We start from the raw sequence: 14426 nt of genomic DNA, 5'->3' as shown, positions 1-14426 counted from the left end.
GTTAAGATAACCCCTTATGTGATAAATTATCTAATGTGTTTCCTGCACAAGGCTGTAGGCCACCTTGGGGCAGAAATTCTGTCTGCTTTCACTTAATATTATATCCTGGCACCTCTTCAGGAGATATTCAGTAAACATTTGTTGAGTGAGTGAAAGGGAAGCTGGGAAGAGCAGACGAGGGTGGGTTAGTGGGATAAGGGGGGCAGTCGGGGAAAGCCAGAAACAGCCTGGTACTAGGGCAGGACGAGGAGCAGGAAGGAGGGTTTTGGCACCCAGAAGCCTTGAGTTGAGTGCATTGAGCTTGAGGCTGCTCAGTTATTTGACTCAGGAGCCAAACTGGATGGGCCTGGCTCCCCAAAAGAAAGGGTTTTTTCTCTCTGGGCAGTAAAACAAAGTTGTAGGGAATGTTTGCTTTGGCCTCATGAGTGGCTGCCGGGTGAGTGATGACAGAAGGTGGGTGTTACAAGGAAGGGGTGTGTACTCCTAGTAGGCCTGGGCAGTGCATTCAATCTGTGCTGGTTGGGTCATGGGAGATGTACCATTTTACAGTTGTAAAAGTTTAGACACCAAGAGGTGGAGTAACTGACAGATTAGTGCTGGAGCCTGGACTAGAATGTAGGTTTCCATTCTCCAATTGCATTTAGGGCCCACCCAGATAATCCAGGATAATCTCCCAGTTTAAAATCCTTAATTTAATCACATTGTTAGAGGCTTTTTTTTTTTTTTTTAATGGTATAAGGTAATATTCACAGGTCTCAGGGATTAGGACATGGATATCTTTTGGGGGGGGCATTATTCTACCTAACACACCTGCTTTATTTTTATTTTTCTCCACAGAAATTTACAGATACCTGATATATTATACAGTGAGTGGATTCTGTCTATATCAGCTGAGTCCCCAACTAGAGTGTTAGCTCTATGCGGGTTGTGGGGGGCAAGGAACTTGTCTGTCTTGTTTGCTGTGTGTCTCTGGTGGCACAATGACAGCACATAGTAGATGCTCAATAAAAACTTACTGAAAAGATAGGGACTGAAACATGATTGGAGCTGATAATGAGAAATAAATATTACTATAAAATAAACATGCAATAGCTCTTCTGTGTACCAGAAATATGCAGCACCCAGACAGTGGCAGTTCAGTGGAGAATTCTCGCCTTCCATGCGGGAGAAACTCGTGTGCAGCCATCACCCATCTGTCAGTGGAGACTTGTGTATTGCTATGATGCTGAATGGGTTTCAGTGGAGCATCCAGACTAAGAGAGACTAGGAAGAAAGACCTGGCAATCTACTTCCAAAAATTAGCCAATGAAAACCCTGTGGATCACAATGGTCCAAACCATAACCGATCGTGGGATGGTGCAGGACCAGGCAGGGTTTAGTTCCACTGTGTATGGAGTTGCCATGAGTTGGGGGCCGACTCAATGGCAGCTAACAACAATCATGAAAGCTGAGAAAAACAATAAAACTTAATTTGAAAATTCACAAAAGAAGACTTGAAAAAATGGAGAGACAACGCTTCAGAACCAGAAATGACTAATATTGTAACATGTCAATTTCCTGCAGGGATCAAAACCCCAAGGGAACTTTTCCTATAACTTGACGAAGTGATTCAAAAGGTTTATCTGGAAGAGTAAACAGGTGGGACATGTAGGGAAAAAAAGAAAGAGGAATGAGTAAAACTTACACTATCAATTGTGAAAACATTTAATAAATCTGTAGCAATTAAAGGGGCCCTGGCGGTGCAGTGACCCAAAGTTCAGCGGTTCAAATCCACCAGCTGCTCCTTGGAAACCCTATGGGGCATATTATTTTGGTAGAAAATTCAAAATAAAGATTAATGGAAGAGAAGACACAGCTTAAAACCAGACGCTAGTCCATAAAAAACTTAGATTGTAATAAAGGAGACATTACAAATCCGAAGGTTAAGGAAGAATTACTCAATACGTGTTTCTGAAGCAATTCGATAGCTAGAGAAAAACAAGTGAGGACTTCATCTTCTGCCGTGTATTTAAAATAGAAACTCAAACATGGGATGGGTTCAGATCTCAGCCCTACAACTCACTTGCACAGCTTTAGAGAGACTGCTTATCCTCCCCAGAGTCAATCGTTGTTTCTGCAGTTGCCATTGACTCAGCTCCAACTCATGACGACCTCACGTACAGCAGAACGAAACGTTGCCCGGTCCTGCGCCATCTTCACAATCATTGGTGTGCCCCAGTCAGTTGTTTTGGCCACTGTGTATTTTGAATGCCTTCCAACCCAGGGAGCTCATCTTCCAACACTATATCAGACAATGTTCTGTTGTGATCCATAGAGTTTTCATTGGCAATTTTTCAGAGGTAGATTGCCAGGCCTTTCTTCCTAGTCTGTCTTAGTCTGAAAGCTTGGCTGAAACCTGTTCACCATGGATGACCCTGCTGGTACTGGAAATACTGGTGGCATAGCTTTCAGCGTTACAGCAACATGCAAACCACCACAATATGACAAACTGACAGACTGGTAGTGGAAGATTCAAGTAGAAGTTATCAATTCCTAGTATAGCTGTAAAAATTCAGAGATTCAATGTCTATAAAATAATAACATGATGCCTAGCACATAGAATGTGGTTAATAAATGATACCTAATTTAATGTAAAAGGGAAAAAACAAATTCTAGAAGAAAATATAGGTTAGTACCTATCTGAACTTGGCACTGGAAATAATAAAAACAATGAATGAAAGCATAGAGTGTAAGAAACAGACACATAAAAGAACATGGTGTATGATTCCATTTATAAAGTTCTAGAACAAGCAAAACTAAATTCTGGAGATAGAAATGCAAACCTGGGTTGCCCCTGGGATGGCAAAAATTGACTAAGAGGGGGCACAGAAGGGCCTTTCTAGGGTGATGAAAATGTTCTCTATATTAATGGGGGTGTGGGTTACATTGTTGTCATTGTTAGATGCCATCAAGTCAATGCTGACTCATAGCAACCCCATATGACGGGGTTGAACTGTCACATGAGGTTTTCAAGGCTGTAATCTTCATGGGAGCAGATCACTGGGTCTTTCTCCCAAAGAACTGCTGGATGGGTTTGAATTGCCAGTCTTTTGGTTAGCAGGTGTATGGGTTTGTCTAAACTGGTCAAATCGAACACTTAAGTTCTGTGCACTTCACTGTATGTAAATTAAACCTTAATTTTTAAAACATGAGGTAAAAATGAAGGTCTTGCCATTGTAGATTGTGGAAAAAGGCATGTTTTTGAAGTCTTTTTACTCACATGGAAAAATGATCACAATATAATGTTACATATTAAAAGGCTATACGATTATACATAAGGACTAAAGTGCCCTTGACCCAAGACGTGATATTTGCAATTCTCATATACATTTGAAAGCTGAACAATGAATAAGGAAGACTGAAGAAGAATTGATGTCTAATTGTATATACCATGAACTGCCAGAAGAACAAACAAACCTGTCTTGGAAGAAGTACAACCAAAATGCTCCTTAGAAGCAAGGATGGCGAGACTTCATCTCAAATACTTTGGACATGTTATAAGGAGGGATCAGTCCCTGGAGAAGGCCATCATGTTTGGTAAAGTAGAGGGTCAGAGGAAAAGTGGAAGACCCTCAACAAGACGAACTGACACAGCAGCTGCAACAATGAGCTCAAGCATAACAACGGTTATAAGGATGGCACTGGACCGGGTGGGGTTTTGTTCTGTTGTTCATAGGGTCGCTATGAGTTGGAACCAACTCGATGGCACTTAACAACAACAACATACAATTATATATGACATGATCCCATGTAGCAGAACATATTCACAGGTCCCAGTGATTAGGGCATGGACATATTTGAGGGGCTCTTCTGCCTACCACATGCATTGTATATTAGATTAGCCACACACACGTTGATTAAAGACCTTGAGATGGTGAGACCGACCTGGATTACCTGCACGGGTCCAAAGTAATCACAAGGTCTTTATAAGAAGGAGACAGGAGGGTCAGAGTCAGAGAAGGAAATGTGAGGACAGAAGCAGAGTTTGAAAAGTCAGAGAGAGATTTGAAGATGCTATGCTTCTGGCTTTGAAGATGGAGGCCGGGGTCATGAGCCACGGGATGTGAGCCTCCAGAAGGAATCAGCCCTGTTGACACCTTGACTTTAACCCAGTGAGAGTGATTTTGGACTTTTCATCTCCAGAATTGTAGGATAATACATATGTGTCGTTTTAAGCCACTATGTTTGTGGTGAGGGGCAGTGATGGTTCAGTGGTAAAATTCTCACCTTCCATGCAGGAGACCTGGGTTCGATTCCTGGCCAATGCAACTCATGTTCAGCCAGCACCTGTCTGTCATTGGAGGCTGATGTGTTGCTATGCTGCTGGACAGATTTCATCAAAACTTCCAGACTAAGACTAGGAAGAAAGGTCTGGTGATCTACTTTCAAAAAATCAGCCAATGGATCACGATGGTTTGATCCTGTTGTGCATGGAGCCGACATGAGTCTGGGGCTGACTTGTTGGCAGCTAACAACAATAATGTTTGTAGTAATTTGTTACAGCTGCAATAGGAAACTACTACAGACAGTAGACTGGGGCTAGTTGCAGATGAGCTGTTACCACCCCAGCTCTGAAGGGACAGGGGAAGGAATGGTTAGCAGAACCCTGAGAAAGAGAGCCATACAGAGTCAGCCCCTTAATAGAAGTGTGGCCTTAAGCCAGGGACAGAGCCAGCTCACAGCAACTGGTTTGGAAAGACCAGGAGATTAAATGCCCTGGCGTCACACTCTCTCCCTCTGGTCTCCCTCTGTACCTCCCCATTGGCTGCACCCAAAGGAAGCTGGGGGGAAAGAACCGGCTTGTTGCCAACTCCCCACAGGTCAGCAGCAGACTGTAGAGTGGGGAAGGACAGAGGGTGGAAATGGAAGGACAAAGTGCCGATATCTTAAACCATGGGGTCACAAGACACAAGCAGTGAGGTGACCCGTGTGTTGAATGAGAAAACACACATCTCTTCTTCATTAAGTCTAGAGTTTTTGCCCTATTGCAGCGGTTCCCAGGCTTCGCTGTGCATCAGAATCACGAGATAATTTTGAAAAAACACACATGTCCAGGCCCCACCCAAGAGCAAATGAGTTGCAATCTCCTGGATGGGACCGTAGAAAGTGTGTGTTCATAATTGCCTTGTCTTTCTAGCTGCTCTGTCTTTCCAGTAGTCCTTTTCCTGGCATAGCAACTTCATATCTTTCTATCTGGAGACTCAATGTCTTACTTCACCACAACAATGCCCTTGAATCTGAGTCAAACAGATGAATCACTTGTCTATAATTCACATGAACATTGCCTCACATGAACTTTGCATTAGAATTGGCCTCTTATGAGAAGATTCTTAAGTCTCTTTTTTGGTTCCATAATAAATTGGAAGGGGCTTAACTTTAACCGGTGCGTGCTCAACCTTATGTTCATCTGACATATCATTCAGTTTTTACTTGGACCTTTTCAAAACTCAGATGGCTTATATTTGGCCTTCAAGAATGTATAATCACAGTCTTAGTTACACAGAGCTGCTATAACAGAAATACTACAAGCAGATGGCTTTAACAAACAGAAATTTATTCTCTCACAGTTTAGGAGGCTAGAAGTCCAAATTCAAGGTGCCAGCTCTAGAGGAAGGCTTTCTCTCTCTGTCGGTTCTAGGGGAAGGTCCTTATCATCAATCTTCCCCTGGTCTAAGAGCTTCTCCACGCAGGAACCTCAGGTTCAAAGGACACACTCTGCTCCCGGTGTTGCTTTCTTGGTGGTATGAGGTTCCCCATGTCTCTCTGCTCGCTTCTCTCTTTTATATCTCAAAAGAGATTGATTTAAGACACAACCTAATTTTGATGAGGTTCCGCATGTCTCTCTGCTCGCTTCTCTCTTTTGTATCTCAAAAGAGATTGACTTAAAACACAACCTAATCTTGTAGATTGAGTCCTGCCTTATTAACATAACTGCCACTAATCTTACCTCATTAACATCACAGAGGTAGGTTTTACAACATGTAGGAAAATCACATCAGATGACAAAATGGTGGACAATCACACAATTCTGGGAATCATGGGCTAGTCAAGTTGACAGATATTTTGGGGGGACACAATTCGAATCCATAACAATCACCTTAACCAAAAATGTGATGTCCCATATTGCTAAATTGGCAATACAGTGGTGTTTCCTTGTCTATCAGTGGTTGAATTTGGATTTAGATTTAACTCATGTTGTCCATCTTTTTATGAGCTTACTTTTTTTTTAAATGCTGCAGTTCTCTCTGGAAATGTTTGAACTCAAGTAGGTCGTTCATTTTGTAACCATATAATGTATTGTTCTAATTGGAACAATTTTAAGAGTGAGAAGGGACACTGTCAATAATATACCAGGAACAAACCAAGTACCAACCAGGCCTGTCCAGGGCACGTGGGACAAGTGCTCACTCTTGCTCTTCATGACCGAAAGTCAAAGAGGCAAGAGGGTCAAGGATGGGGGATCAAAGACAGGGGTTCCAATGTGCATTCATCACACTCATGTCAAGGTCTACCTTGATACTTAACATGATCAGGTCTTTAGATAAACAGTCTGCTCTGGTTGTGCAGAGATTGATGGTGGGAGGGAAGAGTGAAGTGGGAAGTCCAGTTAAGAGGGACTGTTACAAGGTCAGCGAAAAAGAGGGAAACCCTCAATGAGACAAACTGACGTAATAGCTGCAACAATGGACTCAAATATATCAACGATCATAAAGATGGTGCAGGATGGGGTAACGTTTTGCTCTATTATATATAAGGTAGCCATGAATCAGAGCCGACTTGATGACAACTGACAATAATAACAAGTTCAACTATCCAATTAATTACTCTATGACATCTCAGCTTGGTTATGTCACAGACATCTCAAACTTCCTTTTCCACAATTTGCTTTATCTCCAGAATCCCCTTTGTCAGTGATCCAGGGAAGAGGTAATGGTGGTTTGAACTACAGTGCTGGTAGTTGAGATGGAGAGAAGAGAAGAGAAGGAGTTTGAAGGTATATTGTATGGGGAAAAGTGGTGGATGTGATGCAGAGGACTAGGAACAAGGATATGTCAGGAAGTGTTCCCAGGAGTCTGGCCTGAGCAGCCAAGCACTTAACTGCTGCACCACCAGGGCTCCTTGGAGGGTGAGTAGGACTAATGACATGGCAAAGGTGAGTGTCGACAACACCTGTGAGAAGCTCAACTCGGGAAAGGAGCAGAAGGGTAGGGCAGAGCTAGATGGGGTGTTAGGACAATGGAACTTTTGTGTGTGTTTTTTTTGGTTTGTTTTTAGATGTTAGCTAACCAGAAAGATTTGGGTGGTGATAAGAGTGAACTAGTAGAGAGAGAAGGGCTGAAGATCAGAGGAGAAGGGGACAATCCATGCTACGAAGACCCTGAGAAGAGACAGGAGAAGAGATTGAGGGCAGGGGGAGAAGGAGTATTCTCAGCTAGGGAGAGGGACAATGCCTCCTTTGGTGTGGAATGGAAGAAGAACGTGGGTGCAGACCAGTCTGAAGATTGGTGAGGGGAGATGCGGAAGGCCCCGTGATGCGTGCTGTTTTTCCAAATGTAATAAAGGAAAGTCGTTTGTGTGTGTGTGTGTGCATGCACTCACGCATGTGTGTCTGTGTGTGTGTGTGTGTGTGTGTGTGTGTGTGTGTGTGTGTGTGTGGTGTGGTGTGGTTTAGGGTGGATGGTCTGATCAGAATGGGTTATCTTTGGGAAGATGTTTGAGGACTAGGAGGGTGAGCCTACTAAAGAAGCATAGTGACCCTTGGAGAATAGTTAGGGGTCAGTTGACTACTAGTTATGAATTTATAACAACACGTATCTCCCCAGGTTTGTGATTTTTTTTCCTGGTCCAGGCATGGAGAAGGCAGATAGTAGGGTTTTTTTTTGGTTTATTTTGTAGACTGTATGCATCTGCCTGAATATAAATATTTATACATGCATCTACCATGTGACATGCTCTGTGCTAAGCACCTGGCATAGATTATCTCTAAATTTTACTACAAAACCAGTTGCCGCTGAGTTGGCTCTGAATCCTGGCGACCCCATGTATGTCAGAGTAGAACTGTGCTCCATAGGGTTTTCAATGGCTGATTTTTTGGAAGTATATTGCCAGGCCTTTCTCCTGAGGTACCTCTGGGTAAACTCAAACCTCTAACCTTTTGGCTAGCAGCTGAGCATGTTAACTGTTCCCACCACCCAGGGCCTCCTAAGCAGTTGCTGTGTAGTTGATTCCAACTCATGGCAACAAACCTGTCCCAATTTTACCACTGAAGAAGCCAAGGAAACAGAGAAGTTGAGGAACCTACTCCTTCCACTACACTGCAGTGCCCTGCAGAATCCCAAAGGAAAGACCCCAGAAAGAGCTAGTGGCCCGACTCCTGCCTTAGGCAGGCACGTGTCTAATCCCCTCAAAGGTCTTGACAGCTGGCAACCCTTTGACCACTCAAGAAAATTGCCAGGAAATTGCTGGGCACTGTCAATTCCTCGGAGAGGCAGGTGGACATGGCACACCCTGAGCCTAAGAGCCGTTCCTTAAGCTGGATCTTTCTAATAGGTTGTTGTGAACGTGTTATGACTGGTGGCCCCTAGGGCCACTTTTGCTGAAATTAACTAATTTAGTGTTGAGTGAGAAAGCACGGGAGGTGGTGACCAAAAGAAGGAGGAGCAGAGATCAACGTAAGCCAAGCCATGGGTGTGTGCGTGGGGCGTGTGCGTTGGGGAGAGGGGGTGTGCATGTGTGTTTTCCAAGCGTCCCAGTAATTTCAACTGCAGGGCTGATTTTACAGGGACACTTTTGCACACCTGTGGATTTCCATGGTACCTATCCCAGCATCTGGCACAGCTGAGTCCTTGCCTCTGCTAACGTACACCGACCAGGAGAAACCAGTTATTTTGACTCCAATTGCAGACGCCATTGAAGTGGTGGGACCCAAGACTCTCATTTCAGGTGGAACGCCTTCTTATCTCTTGGGTTCCTTCACTAGAGCATGACTCCTAGAAGACATGGCTGGGTTATAGTCATCTTCATCTTCCCAATGACTGCCAGTTACTAAGTGCTTGTAAGTGAATGACTGGATGGATGAATGAAAAAACGAATGAATGAAAGTTAACCAAACTTTTGGAACCACTGTTGGGATGATTTGTTCTGGGGCTCATACATAGCTTGAGAAAACAGAAGCTCCAGGGTCATGCAAATTTGATGAAAAACACAAGTCTGATTGCTGAGGACCTGAGAATTCTAAACTTGATGTTAAGCTCTTAGAATGATGGATGACTAGCTTCATCCACAGGTGTGGGAAGGCAAAGAGCACCTCCAGCACTGCTGATAATAACCCCAGGACAGAAGGAAGTGGAAGAAGCGTGTCAGCCTTTGAGACGATACCCAGCCACTCAGCCAATGCTGAGGTTCTGGGCTCCAGACAACTGAGCCTGTCCACACCTCATGCATGGATGGACCAGGGACTACTGATAGGTCAGGATAAGCCCATCCAGTTCCAGTATACAGTTTTAACCTCTCCAACCCTCACTTTCCACATCTGTAAAATGGGCATAATAAACCAACATCCCAGGGTCACCAAAAAGCCAGAAACAAAACCCGTTATCATCAAGTCCATTCCGGCTTATAGTGACCCTATAGCACAGAGTAGAACTGTCCCATAGGGTTTCCAAAGTTGTAATCTTTACAGAAGCAGACGGCCACATCTGTCTCCCATGAAGCAACTGGTGGGTTTGAACTGTCAACCTTCCAGTTAGCAGCCGAGTGCTCTAACCGCTGTGCAACCAGGTCTCCTCCGAGGGTCACGGGAAGGTATAAATGAGAGAACAGATGAAAATGGGCTTTGCAAATGGTACCATACTTCATAATTATTAATTAAATTTGCATTGGAATTTAAAATAACCTCTTCCAACACTCAATGTGGAAATGGTCTAGATGTTTCTCTGTGCTTTACATGGAGATATACACGGCTGGCTCACAATCTATTTTGCGTGAGAGCTCATCTTTTATTTCCCACTTGTTCTCCCATCCCACCTCCCTGTTCTGCCATCCAGCCAGCCCCTCCCTCCAGTCCCCTTCTCCGAGCTTTCCTCCAGGTCACAGGACCCAGGACCAGTACATGAATCAGCATTTCTGATCCCATGCCATACAAACACACCAGTGTGCTGAGCTCCGGTTACATGTTTGGAAAGTATGACACCGTTGACACGAAAACAGCTGGCGGGGTCAGCTTTGGCAATTCTGGGTTCTTCTGTCATCTGAACATGACTTTGGGAGGAGGAGAGGGCTGTTACTCATAGCCCATGGACAAAGGCCATGTCAATTCCAACTGCAAAGCTGTCGTCAGCCAGTTATGACCAAATATGGTCTTTCCTCTAATCTTAGATTTCAAGTCGAACTCTACTTATGTGAACCCTGCCCAGGAGTTACAAAAGAATTGCACAATAAGGGGTTCCCCCTCTTCACTACTTCGGGTTTCACCCCTGTGTTTTGCTCCCACAGAAAAAACAGATTAACATCTGGCCCCGATTATGGGATTGTCAAATCTGTTCAAATTAAACTAGCTGTTGCTAGCTGCTGTATACGGGTGCTGTCTGTTCTTTCGGTAGGAAGTTCATGGATAATTTAAGCCAAAGACCGTGGACTGTTTTTTGTGGGAGGAGGAACTGGAATCTTGAGGGATCCCCTGACTGGGTAATATTTACAATGACTTAAACCAAGCACTGTGTGGTTACTTTGGCAAGAGAACAGTATCAGGAAACAGAAGAACTGGGTTTGAGTCCTGGTTCACTTACTCATGGCACAGTGGTTAAGGGATCGGCTGGTAACCAAAAGGTCAGCAGTTCAAATCCACCAGCAGCTTCTAGGAAACCTAAAGGGGCAGTTCTACTCTGTCCTGTAGGGTCACTATGAGTGGGAATCGACTGGACACCAATGAGTTTGGGTTTTCTGTTTAGTTTTGTTTCATTTAATAAGTACTGGCTTTATTGTTGAGCTCTGCATCTTGGTTTCCTCTATTAAAAATGGAGGCATGACATAAAGGAGCCATATTTTCTTTGCAGACTCCCGGCGCAGCACAGCTTGCTGAGTGTTCTGCCTGTGCCTTAGATGACGCACACATGGGGTCACCATGAGTCAGTATTGCCTTGACAGCAACTGGTGATGGTGGTGAACCAGGTTACTGGCTTCACGCAATCTTACACCAACTACAGATTCATCCACACACAGCCACCTAATGACCTCACCTTACGGAGGGGAAATGGAGACATGGAGTGATTAAGTCATGTTACCAAGGCCACACACTAGTGTATGATAGTGCTGGGTGAGGGAGATAAGCCAAGATTTGGCTCCAAAGCACAATAAACCCTACTGCCAAGTTGCTTGATGTTTCAAAAAAAGATGATGGAATAGTTTGTCTCCCCCTCTAGTTCTCTCTCCACCTCCTCCTGCTCTCATGCCGCCCATACCAAACACACCCAACCCAGCAGCCCCATCAGACACTAAAATGTTATCTGTTGTGAGTGTGAACCATTTGCAATTTTTAAGTCCCTTTCTTTCAGAAAAGGAAGATGAGCAGGCCTATAGAAGGAGAGAGCCAGGACACAGGGTGGGCCTGAAGGCAATTTAATTTTGCTTCTTCCCCACCATGTGGGAAAGCTGGAAGCAGGCCAGATGACCCCACTGAGCTATCATATGGGACCACACACTTCATCTCTTCATGATCTCAGTTCTGAGTAGGTTAAGAAAAATGACTGCTCCAAATATTTAATTTCCCTTTCCTTCCCTCTTTTTTCTAATTTTTTAAAAAAGGTTTTGATTTGGAATTGAGCATGGAATAGGAGAAAGATAGAGTGAAGGATGGTAGAAGGGCTTTGAGAATATTCATTTTACCCCAGGTGAATGATCCTTATCTTTGTTACCCAGAACATTACAAAATTCTTTTTGCTTTAAGTAGAAAATGCTTCATTCTTAATTGGCCTTTAAAGGGTAAGACTGGGAAGCACAGGCACTGGATTAGAGAAGAGGAAGGAAATTTTCCTTCCTTGTTTTTCCTCTCCATCCAGTTACACCACTTCTGTTCTGAGTGAGGCTTCCTCATTTCTAAAGGATTAGTTCTTAAAGTGTGGCCCACAGATTCCTAGAGGTCCCTGAGACTCTTCCAGGGGTGTCCTCAAGGTCAAAAACATTGCCTTTGCCTTTTCTACTGTGTTATCATTTGCAGTAAGGTGCAAAAGCACAAATCAAGGCAATGGCACCAAGCTATACTGGCAGTCATTGTACCCTTCACCAGCATGCACTTGCAGGATAAATATATCAGTTTCACTTAAGAATGTTCTTGATAAAGTAGTAAAGATGATTGATTTTATTAATAATCGAGTATATGCATTTTTCATTTCCATGTAATAAAATGGAAAGTACCCATAAAGCACTTCTGCATACTCAAGGGTGGTGGCTGTCATGAGGAAATGCAGTTGCGTGTGTGTTTGAGTTGCAAGCTAAACTAACCACTTTATTCATGGAATACCACTTTTACTTAAAAGAACAGCTGGCAGACAAATAATGATTATTCAGATTTGGATATTTGGCAGATATATTCTCAAAAATTAATGAAACGAACCTGTTACCTTCAACTCAAGTATTTGTTGTCAGTGATAGACTTTGAGCTTTCAAGTAAAAATTTGAAGTTTTAAAAATTTGTATCTGTCGCTGTGAGCTTGCCAGCTTCCCAAGTTGTCTGATGAGATTGGTGATGATATTAACAAATGTGATTGTTCAATATTGTCTGTTAAAATGTGTCAAGTTTCTGAAGCAATATTTTCCAAATAACCAATGAATGATGTTACAAAATCATGCATGGGTAAAAGGTCCAAAGTACCAGACAAACCAATGGAATTTAATGTAACCATATGAAAGCTCACTAATATGGTTTCAGATTCCAGTTGCAATTAACCTTTAAGAAACTACCACATGTCAGTTTCTGTGTAGTGTTAAAGAATATCCACAATTATCTGAAAACCAAAAAACCAAACCCACTGCCATTGAGTCGATTCCGACTTATAGTGACCCTGGAAGACAGCTATGCTCACCACTAAACCACCAATGCTCAGAGTGACCCTGTAGGAGAGAGTAGAAATGCTCCATAGGGTTTCCAAGGCTGTAAATCTTTATGGAAGCAGACTGCCACATCTTTCTCCCACGGAGCAACTGGTGGGTTCGAACCACCAAGTTTTCAGTTAGCAGCTGACTGCTTTAACCACTGCGCCACCAGGGCTCCTCAATTATCTGAAACAGCTATGAAATATTCCTCTCTGTTCCAATTACACATCTATCTAAGGTCGGATTTTCTTCATACAGTCAATTAAAACAATATACCATAATGGGTTGAATGCAGAAGCAGATATGAGAATCCAACCCTCTTCTATTAAACCAACCGTTAAAGACATTTGCAAAAATGCAAAACAATGGCGCTCACACTTCTGATGAATAATTTTTTTCATCAGAAAAACTGTTGTTTATGTCAATAGGTACATGTACTAGATTGGTATTTTTAAACAAGTATTTTAAATTTTGTTTTAATTTCTAATATGGTAAATATTGGTAGATGTCATCAATGATATGCTGCTAAATGTTTAACCACCAGCTTCCTGGGGAAAAGAAGCCCTGGTTTGCAGCATTTGCTCATTTCCATGGTGTAAATACTCTCATAATGGTCTATTTCAAGATACTAACACATTTCTAAGGAGCCCTAGTGGCTCAGTGGTTAAGTGCTCAGCTACTAACCAAAAGGTCGGTGGTTGGAACCCACCAGCTGCTCCCTGGGAGAAAGATAAGGCAGTCTGCTCCATAAAGATTACAGCCTTGGAAACCCTACGGGGCATTCTACTCTGTCTTACAGGGTCCCTGTGAGTTGGAATCGACTCGAGGACAGCGGGTTTCTTGGTTGATTAACATGTCACTGAATGTAGTTGGGAGGAGACGAGAACACTCAGCCCTCGCCTGCTTCGGCACACGAGTGGATGTAACCCACGTGAGCTCAAGCTCTTCAGTGTCCTCACTCACTTTGAAGAATGTAAAGGAGTCCCGAGAACACGGAATTTGAGAACAGGTGTCCTGGAACCATCTATTCTCATCTCAGCAACATCAGAGGTCTAGCCAGCGGTCACAGAGAGCTGTGGACCCAATTACAAAAGTACCTGAACTTCCAATCTTAATGTACTTAATATAAACATCCTAAAATCGCTGTCTTCTCAGTTTTCTGTCAAACCCTGGGCAAAGACAGACACCTGAATCTATTGTAATCCCTTCTGTAGGAATTTTTAAGAATTGGTTTTTTTTGGGAATTCCATCAGGAAGGGCTCAGAGTTGGTTCCAGGTTTATTATGGTTTACTATGCA

This window comes from Trichechus manatus, unplaced genomic scaffold (genome assembly GCF_000243295.1).
Source record: "Trichechus manatus latirostris isolate Lorelei unplaced genomic scaffold, TriManLat1.0 scaffold00202, whole genome shotgun sequence".
Lineage (NCBI taxonomy): Eukaryota > Metazoa > Chordata > Mammalia > Sirenia > Trichechidae > Trichechus > Trichechus manatus.
The sequence above is the reverse complement of the archived record's forward strand: the minus strand, read 5'-3'. Positions refer to the sequence as shown.